This window comes from Rhinatrema bivittatum, chromosome 11 (genome assembly GCF_901001135.1).
Source record: "Rhinatrema bivittatum chromosome 11, aRhiBiv1.1, whole genome shotgun sequence".
NCBI lineage: Eukaryota > Metazoa > Chordata > Amphibia > Gymnophiona > Rhinatrematidae > Rhinatrema > Rhinatrema bivittatum.
This window is the reverse complement of record NC_042625.1, coordinates 62,353,216-62,379,976: the sequence shown is the minus strand read 5'-3', so window position 1 is coordinate 62,379,976 and position 26,761 is coordinate 62,353,216. Positions and strand designations below refer to the sequence as shown.

The 26,761-nt window shown below is 40.6% G+C and overlaps 1 long non-coding RNA gene across 5 annotated transcripts; it reads left to right on the top strand.

Moving 5' to 3' along the window:
- Positions 1-459: 459 nt before the first annotated feature.
- LOC115100642 lies at positions 460-24,906 on the top strand. 5 transcript variants are annotated; one of them, XR_003859155.1, is made up of 5 exons: positions 460-2,896; positions 11,702-11,822; positions 13,708-15,165; positions 22,028-22,295; positions 22,968-24,906. It is a non-coding gene; the product is annotated as an uncharacterized LOC115100642 (long non-coding RNA). The 5 variants fall into 5 exon arrangements; XR_003859157.1 differs by lacking the exon at positions 22,968-24,906 and having other exon boundaries at positions 13,708-13,747; positions 22,028-22,664; XR_003859153.1 differs by lacking the exon at positions 22,968-24,906 and having other exon boundaries at positions 22,028-22,664.
- Positions 24,907-26,761: the final 1,855 nt, after the last annotated feature.

The following is a 26,761-nucleotide window of genomic DNA, read 5'->3' as shown; positions in this document are numbered from 1 at the left end:
CTGACCACGGCTTAGTATTAACAGAACCCATAATTTTCCCCTTCTTGATGAGAGTTTGAACAATACTGATTGGAATTTTCAAATATTTGGATATCTTCTATATCCTTTTCCTGATTTATAAAGTTGAACTACTTTTGCGCAGATCCTTTGACAGTTCTTTTGCTTTTCCCATACTTCAGTATCCACCAAAGTCAGTGCAACCCTGGATGAAATATATAAGGGTTTTTCAAGAGCTAAGAAACTCATTGACTATACACAGACACTAATTACAATCAGACAAGGCAGGGGTGTGGATACCTACCCTTCACTGCCATCTCAACCTGTGAGTGTCAACTTGAGCTGTATATTATCAGCCCAAACATTCAAGGGCATGTAAACTTTTGAACAGGACCATTTTATTATTTCCCTTATTGCTATGGCTTGTTTAATTATTGTGCTATTCTGTGACCCATATCAGTTTTTGAATACATTTAAAATAACAGACGTGTTTTGTCTGATCACTCATGTTTTGTTTTTTTTTAATACTACACATCTTACAAATTCTGCCAGGGGTATGTAAACTTATGAGCACAACTGTACATAGGCAGTATGCATACAGAAGGAAACCCATAACTTCTCTTAATATCTGCCAAGTAGTGAGGTTAAGATTTTAACAGTCAACTTTAAACGCTAATTCTTTACCTCAAACATACTCACACTAGTGCTGATCTAAACAGAAACGCGAGATTTCAATGGCTCTACTAAGGGGCAGGGGTCTGTAATTTGGTTATTTCTAATGCAGCTACCTCTATGATTTAGCTTTAGTTCTTTCTATGGTAAATTATTTGCACCTGCTTCTGCTTGTCACTTCACGAAAACCTATGCAGAAAGGCGTGTCGGTAAATAGCGTGCAATAAAATCTCAATACAGATTGTAAAAAAAATGCATAAAATACAAAGACAGAAATGGAGCATAGCCATGCACGCGCCCCTCTGAAAACATGCTGCCGATCGCAACAATTTCTAGCTGCATCAGTGGCTCTACAATATGTTTCACCACTCCAACCTTACAAGCTAGCTGACCTTACAAAAGAGAGAGTGTCAGGAGCATATGAAGGTCTGGTGGGTAATGCAAATGTCTCCACATAGGCCTAAACCCTGTAGTTCATTAATCCTAGAAAACAGCAGATCCATTTTTACTGTCAAAAGTTCTGAAATTCTCTTTGAAAATTCCTATTTGTCCCTTACTCCCTTTTTAGAACATTTTTAATGTGTTTTGCTTCAAAACTCAGATGGAAAAAAGACCACAAGTTTATTTAATTTTGTACAACATCATATCATCCATTGGCGATGACCCAGTAAATGTTATCTTCTGGAATTAATTTGCTTTTGTTACACAGAATGATTACTTATAGAAAAGCAAAAAGAACGTGAAAAATGGGTCACTTTCCTAAGGCAATCTCGCTGTCACTGTACCAAGGAAAAGTTTAGATTTAACACTTGATTTTTCACAATATTTTCAAGAGAAATGCCCCAGAGCTATGACAACGGGAACACAATATAATAAAGTGCCTTGTTCACCTGGCTTATGCTGAATAACAGAATAAAAAGCAAACACCTGTTAGAAGTTATACATTTTCCCCTCTTGTACTGAAAGAAGAAAATAGGTGTTTGTGTCTTCTGTGATATATGAAGTGGGGAGAGAGCTAAAAAATATCGTGAAGAATTCAAGAATCCTATGTAAGAAATTTGGAATGAGTTTATACCTGCTGTGGGTCAGAAACTCCTGAACCACAATGAAAAGCAGGCAGCCTGACTTGGCAGAGGGATGATCCATTTCACATGACGTATTCCTAATTTTTCCATTCCTAGTGACCGTTCGTTTATCGTTATTATCATTAGGGCAACAGCAGCAGGACAATTCAGTAGGACCAACACATGCCCCGTGACCTGTTTATCTTTGGAGGAATCATTAACCTAATGGTATTCATGTGGAACAAGAGCCTGTGGAGCGGCATGCCCCAAAGATAATCATAAATGATAAAGGTTGTATTTTCTGGTTATGAGCTAGCATTTGGCTAAGTGCCGCGTTTCGGGTTATACTCCAAGGGGAAGCTAGCCATTTTTTCTGATGATAAGGCAATCACAGTGGTTCACTAAGTCCGTGTTCATTACAAAAGTGTGTCAGCAAGCTTTAAATTCAACAGGATCAACTGGCAGCCTCTCGCAGGCATACAACAGGAATATGTCGAGGTATTCTGTTAACAATCACATCACACAACATGACCACATTCCGGCTTCCCCTGTCTTGCCGTGCCACCGAGTTTGAAGTCCTTCCTTTGCTGGGTTTTTAGATCCAGGAAAGGAGAGAGGGTAGTGAGGGCCAATGATGGTTAATCTATAGACAGTTCCACCAGGCTAAAAAAAAAAAAAAAAAGGAATTATTCAACAGTTGCAAGAAAATGTAATTTAAAAAAATGTAAAACCGTTCAAGATTTACACTTTGTTTTATTTAATGAAGTCTGTCTGAGTTTGCATAATTCAAAATGTGTTTTAAGAGGAGCTATGAGAAGCTTCTTTTTTGATAGGAAGCGCTCATGACTATTATATAGTAAATTTTCTCTCTCTCTCTCTTTCTCTCTCAGGTTGTCCTCAGGTCGTCCTCAGGTCACAGAGACATGCATTCCCATCCTTAAAATTGCTTATATATCCAACATCATCATGTAAACAGATTAAGACATGAAGGGTATTGAATCGAAAGTGGAATCCACTTAGAAGATCATTCCACTTATAAGAGCATCGTTTCAAAGTCCCAAGGTGTCCCTTCCTCTGGAAGTAATTCCTGCGATAAGAACATTCTGTTCATAGCATCAGCCTTTCCAAGTCCTAGTTGTATGTACTCTAAATAACTTTTCCCGGTAAGAAGGTACCATTGTACGCAGTTCAAAATGTTAATATACATAGTAGGACTAAGGGACTTTAAGGCTATGAACTGTTAATGAGCAATACTGAAATGTAAGATTACAAAATGGCTAATATACTGAAATCAAATTAGGATACGATGCAATAATATCTAAATACACTAGACGGAAATTTTTAAATTTTAATAGCAACCAACATGTGCAGCAAACTCGGGGTGAAGACGTGCAATAATTTCTTTCTTTGTCACGAAAACAAAGCAGTAAAAAAAAAAAAAAGTGATGCTTGTTTATAAATTATGTTTTATAGCTTAAACGCTTTGTATAATAAAATACTATCTGAATGGTTGAGTTGGAGTCAATTTAGCCTTGGTTTCTATACTCACTTGTTACACAATTCTTCGGCTCCAAATCCTTATGAAAAGCATAAATGTCAAATGTGTGCTTAGGAAAATAGTTAAACTTTCTATCAACAATATAAACTTGTTCATGATGGTGTATTTTGCCAGGATGTTATTACCTGGATGTTTAAAATATTCTCAGGCTCAATTATTGTTCAGAATTCCATATTTTACATAACATTGACAATTATGTTATTATTTTACACCGTTTTAGAAAAACTAACTACTGTTTATTGAGGCTCTATCAATGGCAAAACAGAGCAGTGAGGAATGAGAACTGCGTTTTGGCACTAAAACCTTTCGAAGAAAATGTTTTGTAAACATCACTCAGTCTAATAAGTTAGAATAAAGAAAATTCTGTATATTGGCTATTATGATAAATTTAAAATCAGCTTTCCTCTGTGTGACCACCTTATTTAAGAACTTGCGGAAAACCTAGAAAATGAATTTTAAGTCTGACAGGCATTAATTAGGGGATGGGCTAAGGAGTTGGGCTCACATTTTGAAAGCCGCTGAGATAGCACTTCAGGGAAGTTTTCAAAAAGGGGCTGGTTGTGATGATTGGCTGGGCATGAACCTAAGAGGTGCACCTAAATACTGGCATCATCCAATGCTGGCAGAGGCTCCCTGCCACCTAACCTCTGCTATGGATGCTGTGAAAGTTAAAATTTAAAGAAAACTAGGCAGATCTGTGGGGTTTTAATGGCCATGTCTAACTGGGGGGAATGAAGGCTATCAAACCAGGGGGGAAGGGGGGGGGGGGGTTGGAGGACCTATCGCTTAACTGGGCAAACTGGTAAAACTGGGAATAGTGTTGGCATGCACCTCTTTTCAAATCCCCTGATTTATGTGGTAGAAGTGGGATTTGCATGCACATGCATGTGCTCACTTATAATGTGGCACACGTGCCCGGACAGGCTATTTTATAACATGTGGGCATATGCATGTGTAGGTTATAAAATGGACATACCTGGGCGCAGGCCGGCATATATGCGCCAATGTGCACTTGCACACCAGTTTGAAAGTTCCCTGCCCTGAGAATACTTTTTTTCTTGATATTGGTAAATCTCGCTAGTGACTGCGTGCACACCTTGAGTTGTTTCCCACTTATTACAATCATATAAAATGGCTGGGGGGAAAAAACCCAAAATTGCAACAAAAGAATTAATTGAGTCTTCAAATGTCATATAATTTTGCAGACGGTTTTCTGGAAAAGAGATAGATTCAGTTACCATGGGATTTTCAGAAGGAACAAGACATAGTTAAGGCAATCTTTAATGAGTCCTGAAGCTAAAAGACAATGGAACAGTTTAATTTATCTCTCGATATAACAATAAATTCTCTATAAAAAAAAAAAAGTACAAGATATTATCAGTTTTGTATATTGTGATATCCTTATTCCACTTTTGCTTTGACTATTGGTGTCCTTTTTCTGAAATATCACAAAATACAGATATGACTCTTCAGGTGTACTCACACATTCATATAAACATCTTGTAACTTCTCACCTAATTTATAATCTCCAATCTTCTTTTTCTGAAGCCGAAGAGAGAACAACCGTCTCTCAGCAAATGCAGACACAGGCACGAACTTTCAGATCTTTTTCAGATTGGGTACTATAATGTTTGCTTAACACATACTTCCCTTTCAATAGTCTATTTCTTTCTAATTTCTCAGAGTAATTAATGTGTGACGTGATCACTATGGATTATTACCTCTTAATATGCATAAACAGAAGGAGGTAGGGGATCTAGTTTACAAACGTCCATCTAGAATAATGTTGTTCTCTAAAGGAAGAGAAACGGTCAAAGCACTGAAAAAAATCAGTTGACCTGCTTTTTTAAAAGAACATGTCCTCAGAGAGGCTAAAGATAATCTGAAAGGTGAATGGATAGGATCAGGGTTCTTTAGTATTTAAAACACATTTGGTTGCTATTATAAACAAGTGGAGCCAATATAGCAGCTTCACTGACAGGCTAATCACGGTAATGGGACGGTCCTATACAAGAAAAGAATACTGAAGAGAGTTAGATACGGAAAGGTTTTCCTGCTTAAATACCTCCAAATTGCCTTTTATAAATTCAACAGGGAGGGCAAGCATGTGTACAAACAGATAAACAAATTGCTGCTATCAAGGAGGTTTTTTGAATTTTTAAAAACTCCTTAAGCAATGTTTGAACAATATGTGGTAATCCTTTGAAAAGATGTCTTTACCAAAATTCTAATCACCTGCAGAACAGCAAGAATAAAGTCAGAAAAGAAAAGGTGAAAAAAAGATCTTCATACTTAACGTTTCTCCGGGAAAACTCTTAGCTAAAATACTTTACATAATTTAATGCATAAAGTCGATTTTGAATACAGCACCTCAAGGTAATTTGATTATGAATGAGATGTTTCTAACAAAATTATGTGTTCTTTCACTGTATTATGCACTGCAGAAGATATCACTTTAAATCCAATTTATTATTTTACTGCCTATAACGTTGGCAGTATTTGTTTCCAAGACATAGAAGAGATATGTTTTCATCTAATATCTGGCATACAAGTTCATTTCCAGTCAAACATCTTGCACCGCTAGTAGGTCCTTTGCTTACTTTCAGCTCTGTACTTTTTCTTCAAAATAAATGGAATGCTTTGAACATCTGCACCTTCCCAAATACGATTTATCTTTATTAACTGAGCTTTAAACCGGTCTGAATTCTGCTATGCAAAGCTTTGGGGCTCCGTTAGCGTGTAAAGAAATAAATTGTGGGTTTTTTTGTTCATTTTATTATAGTCTGCAGCTAATAGAATAGTTTTAAAACTTTGAAATAACTATGAAGGGCACTAGAAAGAGACAATACAGTCAGACGCTCAGCCTGGTCTATTGTACCTCATACCAGAGTCAAACGCTCAGCCTGTCACACAAGTTTGACGAGGGAGCCTAACTTGTTGCGTGACATTTTACTTTTAGAAAAAAAATGTTTTTTCTTGACATGGTAATATATTTCTATAAAGAACAGTTAGGAACAGATATCGACTTGGTAATACAAACGATTAATCGAAAAACTTGAAGATAATTTACCTTCTGTTTTACATTTAAGGCTAGCTCAGCGTGACGGAGAATAAAAGAGGAGAACCTAACCTTCATACTTTCATCAGTCATCATTCCTGCTGATTCCACATTCAATATATATATTTTTTTGCTACCATAAAAGTTATTTTTGTGAAATAAACTGACCGAAAGCTAATCTGGGATAGAGAAAGTTCACAGAAGTCTCAAACGTTGCCTCTATTAGACGGTAAAATGCCCCTCCTGAATTAGTGTATTATACATTTGAACATCAATTAGTGAGTTATGCATTTGAACATTCTATTTAAGAGAGGAGATTTGAAAACAATTCTAATTGATGACCGAATATTACCTACAAGGCAAAAAGGGAAAACGCTCAGAACGTGTCTAATAACTAGACAGCAAATTCATTTTATAGAAATATATTGCATTCAGAAATTAAATCTATCAGGAAATTAGGTCCCCGGAGACAGTTCAACTATGAAAATTACAAAGTCTCCTTAGTAGAGACAATAGGGGCATGACATAAATAGGATTAAAGCGGGAGGAACTTTGAACTAAGCTTAAATAATTGACCCTCAAAATCAACAGTGCAAAAGTTTAGCACCAGATTGTATTGAAATGTCGATTCAGCTTTCCATCAAAGCGTCTTGACTATATATATGTTGTCAAATTAAAATGGAAAAAAAAGGACAAACTTTTAAGGTTATTGTCTCATATTGTTTTAGTCACTTTTTAGCAGTAATTGACAATTAGATTCTATGGTTTCCTTATATTAAATAGAATTTATTCATATCCAATGAATGCTTTCAAGAATTTGTGTGACGTCCTAGAAGCCATAGCCATAGCCAGGTTTTGAATAGTTTTAAAATAAACGTAAACCCCAATCTAAAGGGAATTAAAAAGACATTTCCTATAGTTGAGACACTTTCATCTCCAGTTGCCTTAGCAGAAAAGAAGAGGGGATATGCTATGCGGGGAAACAAGCACACAGGCGAATTTTCAAAGGAGCTACACATGTAAATGAAACATTTTATCATAGCAATTTTCAAAAGCCATTTAACTGGGTTAAGAGCACTTAAGGTTTAAACCTATTGACCATTCAATGGCATATACTGTAGCAATATTCAAAATCTCATTTACATGGGTAAAGTGCATTTACACATGTAAAACCCAGTTTTAAGCATGTAAATGCATTTGAAAATCAGGCCTCTGGTGTTTAATGGTAGCCTAGATTACTGAGAAAAACTTTATTAGTATCAGTAGTTCTTAAAACCAGAATTGCTACATTTTCCCTTCCTTATTATATGTAATTCTCAAGACACTCTTTTTCTTTAGGATAAAAGTAACATGCCAGAACAGAAAATATTTGCCATTAGTTTTCAAAATTATTGACTCACCAATTTATACTCCCCTAGGAAAAATAAGGCAATAAAAAGAAAAAACAGTGATTTCCTCTAACATTACTGAAAAAGTGCCTAAGGGGATCATTTTCAATAGCTTTTGCATGCAAAAAGGGACTTTTCGCGTGTAATAAGGTGATCGGGGCGGAGTCAGCCCCGGAAAAGGAGGAGTCGGGGCAGCACCAGGGCCGACTCTGTGAAGATATCGCTGGTGGCAAAAGGTAAGGACCCTTATCGCTGCCAGTTTCGTGCCGAATAACTACACCTTTTAGTTATTCGGTGCGAAAGCCGGCAGTCAGCACACCGCAGTGGTGCGATGGCTGCCGGCTTTCGTAGGCCCGCCCCCCGCCCCTGGTGTTGCATGATTTACTATTCTCTGAGAGAATAGTGAATCCAGGCCTATGATTGCTAAAGCTACAGCTATCCGGATCTATACATCTGAGAATGCTCTTGCCTGTAAATGAGTGACTTTTGTGTATGATGTGTCCAATCTCAAAAGATGACTCATTTTGTGGCAGGAAGCTCATTGGCCTAAAATTCAATAGATCATAGATAAGATATCATATGCGTACCTTTGAACAGACATTTTCAATTACAGCAGAGGACTGCAAAAGTCAACACCTAAATTTAGACTTGATACCAGGCCTTAACTGGACAATTTCATTTTCAAAACAGGCAAAGTTATGGGTTATTGAATACAAAAGCTACATGAGCTTGATTATGAATGAACTATATACAAGGTAGTAGGGGTGTGCATTCGGATTGACCGCATTAGTAAAACGCAACTCATATTTTTTTTTTACTTAAAAAATTGATTCGACATAAACGATCGGATTTCCCACATATCGAACATAGATATGTTCGATATGTGGGAAATCGCGATTGTTGAGCCAAAATAAAAATATAAACCCCCTCACCCTCCTTAATCCCCCCCCCCCCGACTTACCACAACTCCCTGGTGATGGAGCGAGTGAGGACGCCATTTCTGCAATCCTTGGCGAGAAGCATGTGACGTCGGCGGCACGTCGAGTGACGCCGGCGTCACGTGATTCCCGGCTCGTTCGCGCCGGACGGCTCGTTCGGCCCAAAAAGAACTTTTGGCCAGCTTGGGGGGGCCTCCTGACCCCCCCAAGCTGGCCAAAAGTTCTTTTTGGGCCGAACGAGCCGTCCGGCGCGAACGAGCCGGGAATCACGTGGCGCCGCGTCACTCAGACGCGACGTCACGTGATTCCCGGCAAGTTCGCGCCGGACGGCTCGTTCGGCCCAAAAAGAACTTTTGGCCAGCTTGAGGGGGTCAGGAGGCCCCCCCAAGCTGGCCAAAAGTTCTTTTTGGGCCGAACGAGCCGTCCGGCGCGAACTTGCTGGGAATCACGTGACGTCGCGTCTGAGTGACGCGGCGCCACGTGATTCCCGGCTCGTTCGCGCCGGACGGCTCGTTCGGCCCAAAAAGAACTTTTGGCCAGCTTGGGGGGGTCAGGAGGCCCCCCCAAGCTGGCCAAAAGTTCTTTTTGGGCCGAACGAGCCGTCCGGCGCGAACGAGCCGGGAATCACGTGACGCCGCGTCACTCGACGTGCCACCGACGTCACATGCTTCTCGCCAAGGATTGCAGAAATGACGTCCTCACTCCTCGCTCGATCACCAGGGAGTTGTGGTAAGTCTGGGGGGGGGGATTAAGGAGGGTGAGGGGGTTTAATATTTTTTTTTTGCACATATGTACATATACCCAACTCATTGGATTTTTTTTATGTCCATATTGGCCGCAAGTGGGACCCCCTTTCGGACATAAAAAATATGAACATAAAATTTTGCTCTGCACATCCCTACAAGGTAGCATTCACATATTTTTCTGTGATCTTTTTGATAATTGTAAAAGTCATAACAAAATCTTTATTTGCTTAATCATTTCAAGAAACATTAAGTGAACATTCATAAAAGCATTACATACAATGCCAATAACCAGGCATTTGCCATAGAATTAGAATGATAAAGCCTTTACAACTAGTTGTGGCACATATCTATTTCTATGGTAACAGCAGCAAAGGACCTCATAAAACCAGCCTAATAATGAGAATCAAACCAAATCTGATTGATATAGGTAAACATTGCTTGCAAAATAGTATTCATATGTGGCATAAACAAAATGCAAAATGATTTTCTTCTTCTAGGGTTTATTTTTGCTAGTTGTTCATGAGGGAACTTTTCTAACAAATTTCTGATGGCTTTGCAATCAAGAAATAATATTTATAGTCTTCCAGTTTACTTATGATGAGCTTTAATGGAAAACTAGTATGATCTCAATAACACCTTTGGTATGCAACTTGTAAACCCACTGGCTGAAAATTGTTTTATGTATATTTTAATTTTCAATCATTATAATTGTAAATTATTTTACTTGATTTGTTATATGTATTTTTATTTTTAATCATTTCAATTGTAAACTGCTCTGATGGTTTTAGGTAATGGAAGAGCAGTATATCAAATACATAAATATTACATCATAATGATTGGTAAAAAAAAATGGCTGGTTAGCCAGAGCCACAAATGAGAAGGCCAAGATCTTTCTGTTCATAAGTATATGATCATTTATCCATCATTGATTGATTTCTTCCAGTTACATAGTCTCTCTCTCTCTCTCTCACACACACATCTATCATTTGAAATACTTACTTTAGCACATATCATAGAGCAGCTATTAGAATGATCAGCATCACCTCTCCCTAGTGAAGTCATTTGCATATCTTTGGCACTGGCTGATGACATCACCAAGCAGCTACTCTCTGTCAAGCACAAACTGTAACAGCTAGGCTAAAATAAACTGCAAGAGTTTAATGCATTATTAAACTTAATTCACTTTACCATTTTAAATCAATGAAGGATCAAATGATCAAAACTAATTTTAAAATGGTCATTCAATGAGACATATTGTATAGGCTGGTTAAAAGTGTGAGACACATTTGTGGCCTTTCTCTACCCAAATAAGAAGGGAGGGGGTTGTGGGAAGCTGCAGCAAAGTATCAGAGAGAGTATCAGCCTTCTTAAGAGCAAATGTTGTCAGAAAGCACTCTGCAACGTGTATATTAAAGGCAAATCCTCACGTCAAAGAATTGCACGCGGTGATATCCCCCACCCCAATTATGTGCTTAAATGATTAAATGAAATTATCTCCACCTCTAGTGACTGGTAACCACTCAAAACTCACCCAGTTAGCTGAAGCGATGTTTATATGGGAACAGTACATACTCTCAAAGAAATATAAACGTGTTTTATACCTTTTGGCATATGAATAACTACCACGTATGGGTGGCAAAGACATTAGTCAATGGTTTAGACATTGCTAACAAATGAAATAAGAACATGAACTGAATTCCTTAGAGTGAAATTTTACTTTTTTTTATTTTTTAGGCACAGTAAACACTGGACTTCAGTGTTTACTCCTTGCCGATGAAGATTGCTTAGCTACTAAAAACATCTTTCAAATGCTCTAAACTTAGTAAAGTACGACTGGCCAGCAGAGGTATTATTTATGTCACGCGGGTATATTAAGATTAAAGTCCCGAAAATCCCTTTCTCCATTTCCTTGCCTGTGGCAGAGGTAGGGGAATTAATGCTTGCATATATCTGGTGACAACGTATCTCTTAAAATGATACAAAGTTATACTTCAGAGCAAATAAAATACAAAATCACAACGCCATCCATTTGATATGTTCCCTTGCGTGAGTAGTTTTGGATATGCTTCTATTTCATGCTGGGTTGATGCTTTTTTTTTTTTTTCTGGTAACATGACAGCTTTTGTAACCTATCTTTTTTAATATAATGTTGACCTTATTCTGCTTTTCTCAAAATGAGACGACTTCATTTGAATACCCAGAATATCTGAACTCTGACGAGAAAATCATTAAATAATCTGTTCAAAAAAAAAGACTTATGTGTTGAAAAATGTTTTGCAGATGAGAGAACCGAGCATTTGGTTTTAAGGGGCACGATTGACCATTGCCATTAAAGGTTCACACCTTTCTTTAGCGCGTGCTGCAAACCTTTCCGAACAAGCAATGAGGACTAACAGGCCGGGTAAGTAACCTCTGATATTCAAAGAGGCTACTGATCAGGCAGGTCATGCTAAGGTCTTTATCATTTCCTATAGATGAAGGATTTTGAATGTTCATTAAATCGGAGTCCAAAGCTAAGCAAAAAATTAACTCAATCGCTGCCCCCCCTTCTCCCCTTCCTCACGCGCCCCCGTCCCTCCCCTTTTATGCGTTCATATACAATTGCCTGCATTCCGTTTTAATTACAGTTTATGTTCCCTATCTCAAGAAAACAAACCTATCCACTTAGTCATTTTAGTCTTGCAAGTGTTGACTCCATGTGGAAAAATTAAAACTTCCCAAGAATTGCATAGCGACATGGGAGCTCAGGTTCTTTTCGTCCCAGAAGGCTGATATTTATGTGGAAAATTCTACCTTGCCGAAACAAGAAAAGATATACCACAAACTTTTTCAATAATAGATTGCTATACTTTCAGATCAACTCATTAATGTAAAGACGTTTCCAAATGTGAAATAATGCAGTAATAATAACCATAGTTATAACCTAATGTGCATACTTGATACAGAACGGTAACGTGTTTTTACCATAATAAAAGTGTTCTTTCATTATTATATACTTAGGAATTCATATGTACATTTATACATGTGCAATAGAGTTCTAAACATTTAGGGCTTTATAAGGACTTTCTTCAGCAATAAACATCTGACTGGTTAAGTAGACTAAACAAAACTTAAAACCTGAATCAGTCAATCTGATTGGTGATTCAGAGCTTAAGTTCCTTCAAGTCTTTCCAAGAACTGCTGAATAGAGCCGCAGGAAACAACTGCCTTATTGTGTTTATGGGAAAAATCTATACAGAGCCAACCCCCAGGAATATCTTACATTCTCTTGGTGCTACACATTTTCCTGCTGAATTTAAAAAGTACTGCACTTATATTATTTATATTTTAAACTATAATGCAATAATAAACTATAATGCAATAATAATAGCTAATACACTTGGAAATTTGTACACTTGTACAGCATAATGACAAAATGTCTACACGTGTCATCTATATTTATCTAAAACCCGTGTCTTATATACAATATATATGATGCATGCAAATATAAATATTATAAATATACATATTAAACTGGAGTATTACTATACTTGTATACTATACTTGTATACAATTAAATACATTAACATGATACATATAAATGTAAAAGTGTAGTTTCTGTGCATTTAAGCATTAAGATGTTTATACTATTACAGAACAGAGTTATATCTATATATCTATGTCTCTGTGTGTGTGTATATATATATATATATATATATATATATATCAATGTATGTTAATGTGAAATATATGCATGCATGCTATACAGCGAGTTATATCCGAAACTGCATAGTTCAGATTATAGCTAAATCATAGTAACATTTTATTATTGGAGCACTGCCGCTGCCGCTGCCTACAGATTGAATTTCTAATAACTGCAATAGTTTATTCATCTCCTGAAAGAGAAAAATTAGTGCCACAAATCTACTTGACAAGAATTCTATTTTTTTTTCCTTGATCTAATCAGTTGTGTGGTGATCATGAATTTCGTGTATTATTTTATGGCGTTTATATCTATGTATTTTTAAAATAACTCATCAGTTTAACTGTATATAGAGTTATCAAGAAGAGATTTGTAAATCTCTTGCTTGCTTTAATTTAATCAGAGAATGCTATATTGGAATAAAATCTAGCTAATGTCTTTTCTTTCCTGAGAACTATCAAGGAAGAAATGAAGTACATTTGAGTTTGAAGAGCCTCTGCCTGCTCTACACAGGCAGTAAAGATCTGAAATCAGGTTTTCACTTGGATTTATGAAAGCGGATACCAAGTCCTTTCTTTCTGTCATTTTTTTGTGTGTGTTATAGATGAAATATAAATTTGGCAAGAAGGAACCTCACCAAGAACGTTGAGTTTGAATAAAAAACCTGTGGTGGAAAACTGTACACTTCTGAATATCAAGTTTCATAACGATCGAGACAGAGGTTCCATTAGAACAAAATTGAACATATTGCAGAAAACTCGATTTGCACGTGCATTTCTGAAGATGGAGTCTCTATAACTGTTAGATTTCATTTATTTGTATTTTTAGATACAGATTGAAATCCTCAAGCTTGTTGGGTGGAATCGGTCAGTTTTCCTCAGCTATGACAAGCTAAAGAAGAAGCATGCTTTAGGATAATGTGTCTCATCATTTAAGAACTAATTGCAGCAGACATGAATTTCTAGAGCTCCAAAAGTGTGCAACCCACAAGGGGGGGACAGCGCAGGGGAGCGTTTCATTTCCAAGGCCTTTTGCCATACTGGCTTCAATGACTGCCTGCCTGGTGCAGACCTCATCGCAACCCTAGGAAAAGACGTGGTGGTGGGGACCATGCGGGAGAGAAATGTTCTTAAATACATGGATTGGGCAGCTTCTCACCCGGATGCTTTCCCCGCCTTACACACGACAAGACGCAAGGGCTATTTATCGAAGCTTTGGGGGTTCCCCATAGGCTTCGGCAGACGGGAAGCGATGCGGAGAGTATATCACCGACTCTTTTACATTCAGAATTATCATTATTATTTTTCAAACAGACAAGAGGCATGAAACCTGGAGAGAAACAACCGGGCCAGGGTTCTTAGCCATTTCCTGACGCTTACAATCTGGACATTTAATTGAACAAAGGCCTTTTAGGAAATCGCTGATTTGCATAGTTCTCTTTTATAGTGACCGAGGCTTCTTTCTCTGTTGAAAATCTGAAGGACTACAAGTCATTTGTCCCAAATGCTACCCAATAAATGGGGGAAAAAAACGAGTTTTACTTGCCGGATTTGTTTGCTTTGCTGGGGGAGGGCCTTATCTCTGGGGTTTCCCCCGCGCTGGGAAAGACGGGAGCAGGAAAGCAGAGCTGGAAAGCGGGTAAGGTGCCTCCCAGGGCAGCTCGGCCACCCTATCAGGTGCTAAACTGTATCTGCGGATAGCACAGACTCGGCCTTATCGGAGAAAACTGTGCTAATAAGAGATAATTCCGGGAATCTTTACTCTCCCCTGATTTAGCCCTCATTTAGTTTATTTTAAGCAAAAGCTCTGGCTCCTATGATCTATCTGCATTCCTGAACTTTCCACAGGTTTTCTTTTTTGGGGGATGGGAGTGCTAGTGAGGCCGGCGAAAGGGTAAGGGGGGCTTCATTTATTTTGCCATGACGCCAGCAGATAAACGAGGTACGTTTTGGATGACAGATCGTACGCTTTCAACTGGACTCCAAATCTTTTTCCAAACTATAAGCCTTAAAGAAGGGGAAAAGCTCTAATGTGAGAATTTCCAAATTCCAGGAAATGAGAGGTAGGGAACCGGCGCCTTGGAAATGTAAAGTAATTTGTTAATAGTATTTAGAGAATATTATCTCTGTATACACCTCTAATGTTTTCTCTTCCTTTACATCCACTTTCTCGAATAATCTAGCGTTTGACTGCACTACAGGAGGTCTTCCTATAGTGGGTTTATTGACAATATATCATTTTAAAATGCCTACAAGCTAAACGTTTTAGTCCATAATAAATGCTGAATCTAGCAATATGAGTACCTAAACCCAGCTCTGAGCACAAGTACAGCAGAATATGACAGTATGTATTGAACCCTTATTATTAAATGAATGAGTGTGGAGTTTGTAGCCAAGGATGGTGAATGCCTGTGAGAGCCAGAATCTTTAGCGCTCTGATAACAACGCAGACACCACCTCTTTCCCCAGGATTTACAAAAAAAGTCCAATCCATTAAAATTAGATTTGCCTCAGAATTTGTGGAGTTTGGAAAATGCAGATGGTTCAAATGTTCACTCGGCCCCTTTCCCCAAATCAAATGAAGTTATGCACTGTTCCTGCTTTTCCAGATGTAGATTAGAAGGGAATCTCTTTTCAAATAAAACGTTTGGACTCCATTTCGTTTTGATATCATGGAAACTGATTTTCCAATAACATTTGAACAAGTCATTAAGACTTGCCGTTTGGAAAAAAAAAAAAAAAAAGAGAGAGATCCACGCCCCCAAAGACAATAATTGAGAAAACCTTTTAAGGAATGCCAGATAAATGGTCCGCGCAGTTTGCCATCTTGCTGTTATTTTTAGAGTTGCCCTTGTACTCTGTTGTCTCTCCTTTACCAGGACACTGTGCAGATTATCTTTCATTGCTTGCTTAAGCACTAAGGTCCCAAACAGTCAAGGGGACTGAACGCCTCAGGTTTAAGCGATGTTAAAGGTAATCTGCAAACATTTTTCAAGCTAATTATTAGCAGTATTTTTACAGAAGGCTTTATGTGCATCCGGAGGGAAGAGATTCAGGCTTACATTTTTGTGTATAAGTAATTATATGTATGGCTGGTGTATATGGTAAGGGTGTTGTCACTTTCCCACCTAACAGTCCTCAAGCAATAAGGGGAACAGATTTCACACACAGAATGAACTTGCTACCTTTAATTGTTTCCTTTTTAATTAGTCCATGCCATAAAGACAGAATTAAGAAAAGATGATTGCATAAAACAGAAATGATGTATTTATGGATCACTTTCAAGTCCACCATAAACAGCAGAACTAGTATGAAATATTTAGATAATTTAGGGCCCTAATGCCAGGGCCTTATTTAACATTTTTGCTTCACTTGGCAAGGACCTGGGATGGCATGATTTTGCCCCCAGAAATAAGAAAACTGTGGGGGTCTCAGTTTTTGGGCACCTTCAGAATTTGGCATCCTATGCATGTCCTATGCCAAAATCCACCCCTAACTGATGGATAAGTAAAGGAATCCTTATCCTAGGGCAGTGACTTCATGAATAAGTTAGTGCCTGAAGAATGTATCTCTTGACATTGACTTAATGAGGCTTGGTGGTATTCATTTCCAGTTACAAGACTTACATGTGCTAAAAGAGAACAAGAGCCTAACCTCAACTGCAAATTACACCTATGTAAACGACAAACCAATGTATTTGGAGCAATGGGCAATATTTAAAATGGTATGTCCATTCTTTAGTTATAATATGAGCAAAGTTAGGCCATACTGGTAGCTCAAGACAAGTGGTGTACTGTGTACTGGTTTGTAGAGAACCTGGATTTGATTCCCATGTCTAGACGTCTGCTTCTCAGCCAGCAGGGGTTGCTGCTCAGAATTTGGATTTAATTACTTGTCTTTCTAAGGCAAGTTACAGTTCAGGGTACTGCACGTTTTTCCATGCCTCAGAGAGCTTACAATCAGGCCAATGCAATATCGGGCGCTGAGGTTGGCACCACAGCAGTGTAAAAATAATAATACATGCTGTGATATTTTCGCCTCAGAAGGCTATGAATATCTTTTTCTTCTTGTAAAACCTGTTGTTATGAATACATTGTTTTAATTGTGGTTAGGGCTGGGAAGATGGGAGCACAAAGCTGTAAAGGGAATCTCCCCCTTGGCTCTCTAGATTATTTGACCTATGCCATGCCTGGCAGGGGGAGTACCATCTCATCCCTCGCCTCAGACAACAAATTGCCTTAAGCTGCCTTTGGATGAAATATGTGACGGCCAGGACCCGGAAAATCCCGATGCCCCATAATTATCTCAGGCTGATAGGTTTGACCAACTTTACAAAGATTTAATGGTTGTACTTTGTGGACATATAGGTGTCAGAATAGGGGCAGGTGCAGGGCCGCCCCCCCCCCCCCCCCTCCAAATTCTCGACAGCAAGCATTGGTGGTAGTGGAAGGTGCATTCCCCTTCTCCCTCCCACCCTCCCAGGAAGAGCAGCATTGGTGGCAATGGGCGGTACAATCTACCTTCCCTGCACCCCACTCATATCCACTAACCTACTGGCTCTTCTCACTTCGATACAAGAAGAGGACAGCTCAGCCTTGCAGCTCCTCCGGTGCATCTTCCCTCTTCACTTCTCTCCTGCCTGGGGCCTGAATGGTTGAACCCTGGTATATCTGATATATTAGACCAGCAAGGGAGGAGGGAGGACTTGCCAGAGGAGCTACAAGGCTGCTGTCCTCTTCCTCGTGTTTCAAAGTGACAGGAGCTAGTGACTGAAGGGATCCAGGGGGGCAGGGAGGCAGTGACCCAGGGTTCGCTGGGGGGGCAGAGGGGTGAAAAAGGAAGCATCTGCCCCAGGTGCCAAATACGTTAGGTACACCAGTGGTCAGTTTACATTCTTATTTGCGGTTTATAATGTCTGTGGCTCATTGTGGCTTTCTTTGTTTGATACTACACAGATTCTGCTGTGCTCTGGGGCACTGTATTTTTTAGGATCTTGGAGGTTGGGACCAATATAAAGAGTGGCAGCAACTTAAACAGTTATGGAAAGAGAGGATTTTAGAAATTAGGACAAGGCGAATCACTTCTCAAATCTCATTCCCTCCTCTGGTGATCTCCCTCTAAGGTCCCATGGCTCTGCTCCATGATCTTATTCCTGCCACTTCAGCAATGCTGCACTAGTAGTCTTGATCTTACATTGCTCCTGTGGCCTGAATTCTGCTGCATGGATATATCAGATCTGGCAACTCAACTCCTGCCATACTAGTGGCCCAGTTTTGGAAAAAAAAAAAGTGGACCCAGAGAGGTGTAAATTGACTCTGTCCTGGATACAGGGGTGAAGAGGGAAAAATCTTGCTCAGGAAATCTTACAGATGGTGAGATTCATTTATGTATTTAAAAATGTTTATATCCCACCTCAGCTGATACAAGACATTCTAGGCAGATTACAAGACCAAACATATAACATTCTCATTAAACACTTGGGGGCAGATCTTTAAACTTGCGCGCGGGCGTAGATTTGTTCGCACAACATGGTGCGAACAAATTTATGCCCGATTTTATAACATGCGCGCGCTGCAGCGTGCATGTTATAAAATCCAGGGTTGGCGCGCGCAAGGGGGTGCACAATTGTACAACTTGCGTGCACCGAGCTGCGCAGCCTTCCTCCATTCCCTCCGAGGCTGCTCCGAAATCAGAGCCGCCTCGGAGGGAATTTTTCTTCCACCCCCCTGCACCTTCCCCTCCCTTCCTCTATCTAACCCGCCCCCCAGCCCTATCTAAAACCCCCTCCTTACCTTTATCGGGAAAGTTACACCTGCCTCCGGTCAGGCGTAACTTGCGTGTGCCACCTGGCTGTCGGCGCGCCATCCCCCGGCACGGCGGCTGTTCCGGAGGCCTTGCTCCCACCCCTGGAATGCCCCCAGGCCTGCGCCCCGCCCACAGCCGCCCCCGGAATGCCTCTTCTTCGAAGCCCCGGGACATACGCGCGTCCCGGGGCTTGTGCGCGCCGCCGAGCCTATGCAAGATAGGCTCAGCGTGCGCAGGGGCAGCTTGGGGCAGCTTTTCTGGGTTTACGCGCATATGTTACGCGTGTAACCCTTTGAAAATCTGCCCCAAGGTACATATCTTGATGGTGGGGAACAAGGAGTTGTAATACCAATGCACTCCAGAAACCAGGTTGTTCCCCAAAGCCTGCATTTAGATTTTTAATGTAGCTAGCTGTAGAATGGTACAGAAAAAAAAAAAGTTAATTGTCTGTTTTTCAATTGACCAGCAATATTTAATAACTTTGGCCATCATATTGGACCATCAAAAGTGTCAGGCTAGAAATGTCCATAGTGCTTCCAAGTTTCTGGTCGGTCCAGGTGGTATGCACAATTGTTTCCAGATGAAGAGCAATTGTTGACATATTTACAATGACCAAGCAGTGTTGGGGAACATAAGTTCTCCCAACTCCACCTGTATTAATTGTTCCTATGATCCTGTGACTAAGATCAGAGATAACAAGTTTGATGGATGGGTGACCCCCACCACCTTATGGGGGTCAAAGATGCAAGGCGGTGGGATTTTCTGTTCTGGAGTGCTGGAGTAGTGTTCTCCTTTCCCTGACAGAGCATTGGCAGTTCCATTTTGTCATCCAAGGTGATATGTAAACTGAAAGTTGAAACGAGTGGCGAGTTATGTTCAGCATAACTTTCAAGTGTTGAGGGTCTTAGTTGAATGGAGATAATTTAGGTTTCTGTGATCCATAAATTACTGTAGTGGATGGGTTGCTCCCCTTGAAGGAATGTCTTCATTCATTGTAAGTGGTTTTGCTAGTAGTTCTCAGTCTATGGTCACATAATGGCACTGTGAGTGACAGCTTTTTTGAAAAGCAGAAGCAGGGGTGCAGCTCCCGGTTAGGCCCGTGTTGTTGGGACAACATTGCATTTATGGCCACATCTGAAGCATCCATTTCTATGATAAATGGCTGCAAAAGGTCAGGATTAACCATGAAAGAAGATGGTTGTAAATGCCCATTTTAACTGATCAAAGGCTTAGTATTCATTCAGGGTTCATCTGAAGGTAGCAGGTTTCTTAAGTGGAACAGTCTCATATGAATCTCCAGTAGAAGTTAGCAAAGGCAATGAAACATTTAAAGGTGAACTTTAAAAGAGATGCCTGCAAAAAAATGAGCACATGCATGCACAAATAGTGCATATTCACGATTTTATAAATCTCAAACATACATGCACAAGTAATGGTGCATAAATACATTTGCTCTTAAAAAAAAGGGGTGGGCCAGGGGAATTCCAGGGTGAGGGGGGCGTCAACATTTACGCATATATGGGCGGATTTTAAAACAATACGCGCGCCGGTACTTTTGTTCGCGCCACAGGTACTTTTGTTACGCGCGAGGGCCCTGCGTGCGTAAATCCTGCTGGATTTACGCGCGCAGGGGTTTTAAAATCCGCCCCATAACGTATTATTTTAAAACCTGCCAATGTGATGCACATGCGGCCGGGGTGGATTGGCCTATCGGGGGATCGGGCATCCCCCGGTGGGCCGGTCGCTCCAGTCACATGGTCTGCCATGCGAGGCCGTGATGGAGCCGCGCTCGGCAGACCACGTGATGTGTCCTGGGCCGGCCTGGGCGGCGAATCCCCGGGCCGGTCTTCCTCGGGAATCCGCCGCTGCATGAGGCTGTTACCTGCATATATTTACCTCTGTTAATTATCTGGTATTAAGTCAGAATAAAATTCTTTATAGCCAATCAATGACTGGATGAAGGGTCTGGGTAAACTGGGGAGGGGGAGTTCAGGCTGAAGAATTGGGAGGGTCTTGATGACCTAGAAATAGATAGATGTTAGCTCAAATCTTTACCTCCTAGAATATGTTTACTCTCCTTACATTCTTGGGCTGCTTGCAGTGGAATCTGATGCCAACTGTAGTGATGCCTTACCTCTAGCACCTCCCTGTAGCCTAGTCGTCAGCCTGTTGGGCCCTCTTTCTCTCTTTCATCTTCTGGAAGGTCTCTCAGAAATCCTTACCTAGAATCCTTCTCCTCAACTCTCCTCCTAGCCGCTTCTGTGGAGATATCGGTCCCATGCTGCTGCTCAGCAAAGAAACCTTGCCCAATGGAGGCCTGCTGCATCTCCATTGCATCTTGACACTATTCTGATAGCAGACTGGCAAGGTCTAGTGAGACCTCTGTAATACTGAGGGCACTTAGGGGGTCATTTTCTAAAGGGATTGCATGCGAAAAGGGACTTTTCGCGTGCGATACCTAGATCGGGGTGGGTTCTGGGCGGCATCCGCACCGGAAGGGGAGGAGTTGGGGCGGCACCGGGGCGGATGCCGCGAAGACATCGCTGACGGTGAAAAGGTAAGGACCCTTATCGCCATCAGTAATGCACCCAATAGCACCACCTTTCACGGTGGCGCTATTGGTTTGCGAAAGCTGGCAGCGATCGCACCGCGGTGGTGCGATCGCTGCTGGCTTTCGCAGGCCCACCCCCCGCTTCACCCCCCGTTTCCGCCGGATTCTCTAAGGTCTGCGACCTTAGAAAATCCAGGCCTTAGATAAGCTAAAGCTGGCCCATGCAAAAACATACTAAGTTGAAGAACAGCAAGTAACAATCAAACCTCTAATTCAAAAATCCATCTTCATTCTTGTAACAAAAAATGAACCACATTACCTCCATGTCCAAATATCACCTAATGTAAAACTAGAAATCTCAAATCACTGATTGTATGTCCATATTCTGTCCAATGGGAACTTAATGGCATCTCATAACGACTACAGCAACTAGAGTTACAGTGCTCTGAAATCCTTATTTTAATGGCTTGCATAGTTTTTGAATATGTACCATGGGGTATTTTATGTGATTGTTTCACATGATTATATTTTGTTAATTTGATTGTTTTTAATTATGTTTTATTTTTTAGTGATAATACTGCAGGGCGTTTTGGTTAGATGAAGGAGCCCCTGAAGAAGCTGTACCAGTGAAACCTATTGGGCTAGTGGTGTTTATTAAACATATTTTGCATGTGATGATCTGCACCCGATTATGAGACTTTTTAAACTGTCTCATAAATAACTGCATCTGTACAATTATTTGGCATCTAAAGATCTTTATGTGACTGCCGATGGAAGTTACCATACCAACAGTGATGCTTTGGGAGCAAACCATTATGATGGCGAAACCGAATGACGGTATATATAAAACTCGATAAAATAATCACCCTGGTATGCTTTGGTGTTATGGATATATAACATTCCTTTTGATATTATTGATAATAAAAAAATATTTTCACCATTGACTAAATCCAACTGTATATAATACTTTTTTTTGTTTTCTCATCAAATGTGTATGGATAATTGGTATGGATGTATGTATGATTGAATGTGTTGGTATGATGGTGGGCCCTGTGTAGTGTACCAGATATTTAGGGATATGTTTATATTCTATGATTTATGAATATAAGAATTTGGCTAGCTAAAATTTATGGTAAACGATATGTTTACATTTTGCAATTTTTTTGATATTTTGTAAATAATATAAATGATTGTAAAATAATAAAAATTGATATTAATTAATGTGAGCATAATTTTTGTACCATACATATTTCTATTTTATTCTTTGATGTATGAAAACTTCTTTTTGTTTTTCTCTGTTATAGATTCACCAGTATATATAATAATGCCATACATTCAAAAAGTAATATCTCTTATCAGATAATTGCTTGACAGGCTTATGTTCAAATATTATCACCATCCAATGAAAAACTGTTAGTGCTTCTCCTTGCAACCAGTAGGTTAATATTGACGTCTTTGCTACCAGAAATGCTTTTCTAAAAAATAATTGTTTCTGCTTTGTTATGATAGGTGTTATCTCATCTAAATTCTCAAAAAGACATACTTTCAAAGAATGTGGAAGCAATACAGAGAGAATTTTTTTGCTAAGTATTGCAATATTCTTGCACTCGAGAGCAGCTCCAGAAGTTATGAGAATATGCCCCTCTGGACTCTGCACATTTGATACATTGATCGGAAGAGAGAAGTCGTGCTTTACATGCCCAAGTCTGTGGCATGTACATTCGCCTGAGAAACTTAATTGTTTTTCCTGCTTTGTGAACAGCATGAGTATGAGCCTCCAAGGTCTGTGCTGACAGTGGGAGAATGAGTCTGAATTGCCAGTCTAAGATAAGGTCCAGGAGTCTATAACTAAGGTCAGATTTGAAGAGCAGGCTAAGGTTGAAGACCAGACTGAAGCTGAAGCCAAGAACGAAGCTGCAGACAAGGCAAGGATGAAGCTAAAGGCTGAGGCTGAAGATGAGGCAAGGCTGGAGCTGAAGACAAAGCAAGGATAAGGCTGAAGCAAGACTGAGGCTGAAGCCTGTGGATGAAGGCAAGGCAAAACTGAGAATGAGGACAAGACAAGATGACCTTTTTGCTGAGGCAGAGAGAGGACATCAGGGACGCCCTTTTATAGGGTGAAGAGTCGTGACATAATTTAAGGGTACTGCAGGCTTTTCCCTCCGCGGGCCCTTCAAGAGAGCTGACTTCGGGCGTGCACATGCCTATGAGGGAGGTCCAAAGGTGGCGATCCTGGCAGTGTTCTGCCACATTGTATTGTTCAGCAGCTTCCTGCCCGGTGAGGTCTGCTGGCTTTGGGGGTGCGAGCAGCCACTCACAGGTGTTGCATCTGTTGGTCGCAGATGGCTGCGACCACTCTGCCTTACCTCTTTTTCTCCCCTTTCTCTCTCTTTGGGCAAGATGGCTGCCTCTGATGCCAAGGGCCTCAGCGTTCTCAAACTAGTATGGGCATCCCCATCCGCCATGCTCACTCCCATGGTCTCCTAGGGCGCGAGTGCGCACATCTCCTACGCTCAAATACACATCATGGCGGGAACGTTGGGGGCGCCCTACCGCATGACGTCAGTACCTCTGGGTATATCTAACCTCTGCCTCCGCTACCACCTTGAGTTAGCAAAGACTTCTCTTTGCTACTCTGACTGTTCTAAGCTGCTCACTTTTAGATATGCACAAGTGACACATATACCCATATGGTGGATCCTTAAAGCGAAGCCCCTCCCTGTCTTACTATTATAAAACATTGGCTGGTGTTCGGGGGAATGAGGTGTTTACCTTATTGGCTTCCCGATGGAATGGGGAAGTTGCTAATCTCATTACTGAGGAGCAGCTGAAGCTCTGTTTCCGTTCGTTTCGGGGAATATCAACTAATGTCTATTATCATGAACTACAATTTAAATTTTTATGGAGAGCCTATGTACCACCCAAGGTAGCGGTCCACTACCAACTGGTGGTGTCGGCTCTTTGTGGGAAGTTTCAAAGGGAAGTGGGGACTTTGATGCATGTGTTTTGGAGTTGCCTCCTGGTTAAACCATTTTAAATTCACATTCTCAAATTTTTGTCTCAAAATTTGGAACTTACTCTGTTGCCTACTCCGCAGCTGGTCCTCTTCGGGATATCCTAGCTGCGCTGGTGCGTGTCTGGGGACCCCGAGTGTTCCTTCGGAAGGCCTTATGTGTGGGGAAGAAGGTCATTCTCTTGCATTGGCAGCAAGCAGCGGCTCCTTCATTTTGGACATGGCGTAACCAATTGCACGGCGTGGTTACCATGGGCAAGGAATTGGTCAAGACCTCCTGTCAACAGCGTTGGAAATTTTTGCTAAATTGGGAACCTTACATCCAAACTTTGCCGCACAGGGCCCGGAGTCTGATACTAAATAATTAATGGCTGATGGGACAGTTAATAGTACCCTATATCCATTATCATGCCAATTGTTGTGTGGAAGTCTAGCACTAAGCTGTAGGAGGTTTGGGGGGGGGGGGGTGAGGGGGGAAGGGGGGGGGACAAAAGGGGGGGGAGGGGGGACTGGGAGGGATAATGTGTACAAATATGAGTGCTTGTGATGATCATATGATGTAGTGCCTCCATTGCTGTTGTTTATCTTTTGGTATAGGATATCTCGCTTTAATCGCGGCATCATTGTTGTTACCTGTGTTTCTTTCATGCTCAATAAAATCGTTTTGACATAAAAAAAAAAAGGAGAGATCACAAGTCAGTATTAAGACTAATTTTAATCCCATCCAAAATTTCCTGAATCTGCAGCCGCCTATTTAAATATTCCAGCTGCTCTTCTGTTAGTTTGGATAAAACCAAAATTCAGTTTATTGGTGTTCACCCCTCTCATGATCTTCTGCATATAGAGTTTCATAAAATTCTTTGAATAGTTTGCAAATGTCATTACCAAAGAACATTTATGACCTTCCTTATTTAAGAGCAACTCCATGTAAATTCTCTGTCTCTTAAAATGTACTAAATTAGCATTTCCAATTCGGCCATATTGCCGAATTGGAAAAACCTATGGCTTGAAGCCTTTATCATATTTTGTGCTCTTTGGTGTAGACAAGTATTGAGGGCACAAAGAATAACTCTACTGTCATTCCTTATTTTAACTGAAGGCTTTTTAAAGAGTTTTAATTTAGCCTTTATCAAGTCCTCCTCCAACCTCAAGATATCCCTATTAAACTGCTTCCCTTTCCTGATTAAAAAAGATGCCATTTCACCCCATATTACAGCTTAGCTGGTCTCCCAATACTGAATCCCCTTTATGCTACTCATTGTTTGTCCCATCATTTGTTTTATATGTATTGTGCAAAATCCTTGTCTTCAACTAGATGCTCTGGAAATTTCCATAGCCTTTTCCCTTAGACTTCTCCCTGAACTGTAATGTCTGTCAAAATAAATGAATGATCTGAGATTTTCTCTGAACAAAACTCTGCCTTAGTAACTTTTGAAAATAGTCCTTCAGTTAGTAGCATATAAATGACATGGGGGTCATTTTCAAAAGGGTTTGCATGCGAAAAGGGACTTTTTGCGTGCGATACCTAGATCAGGGTGGGTTCTGGGCAGCATCAGCACTGGAAAGGGAGGAGTTGGGGCGGCACCGGGGTGGATGCCACGAAGACGTCACTGACTGCAAAAAGGTAAGGGCCCTTTTTGCCGCCAGTTTCGCGCCTAATATCACCACCTTTTACGATGGTGCTATTGGGTGCGAAAGCCGGCAGCGATCGCACCGCGGAGGTGTGATCGCTGCCAGCTTTCGCAGGCCCGCCTCCTGCTTCGCCACCCCTCCCCCCATTATCACCGGATTTTCTAAGGTCTGTGACCTTAGAAAATCCAGGCCATAGTCTAGTGTGCACGGGAAATGTGCGTATAGCCCTTTTTTCACACGCCAAGAATCTATCGGCTTCAGGGACTTACATAAATAAGGTAAACCTTTACTTTTCCCCATTGCTGGATGTGAAATTCCTGAGGACCTATCATATGTGGGATCCCTGACACAAATAAAGTCCCCAACCAGTATCAGGGGGGCCTTTAAGATTTATCAATAGTGTGTGCACTAATTTAACAAAAAACCCAGTGCTATAATTATTGGTTGCATATATATTGCATAATGTTATTTCCTTCTCAAACAATTTACCCACCATAATGAGAAATCTGCATCTCTGCAACAACCCAGACCATCTGTGTTCCATGAAACAAAATGTGTGTTATCACCCAGATTTAATCCAACATATCTTGGCCCTTGTAATCAAAGAGGAGAGATAACAGCCCTCCAGCCTAGGCTTTCAGCTCCTCTCATCCCTGTG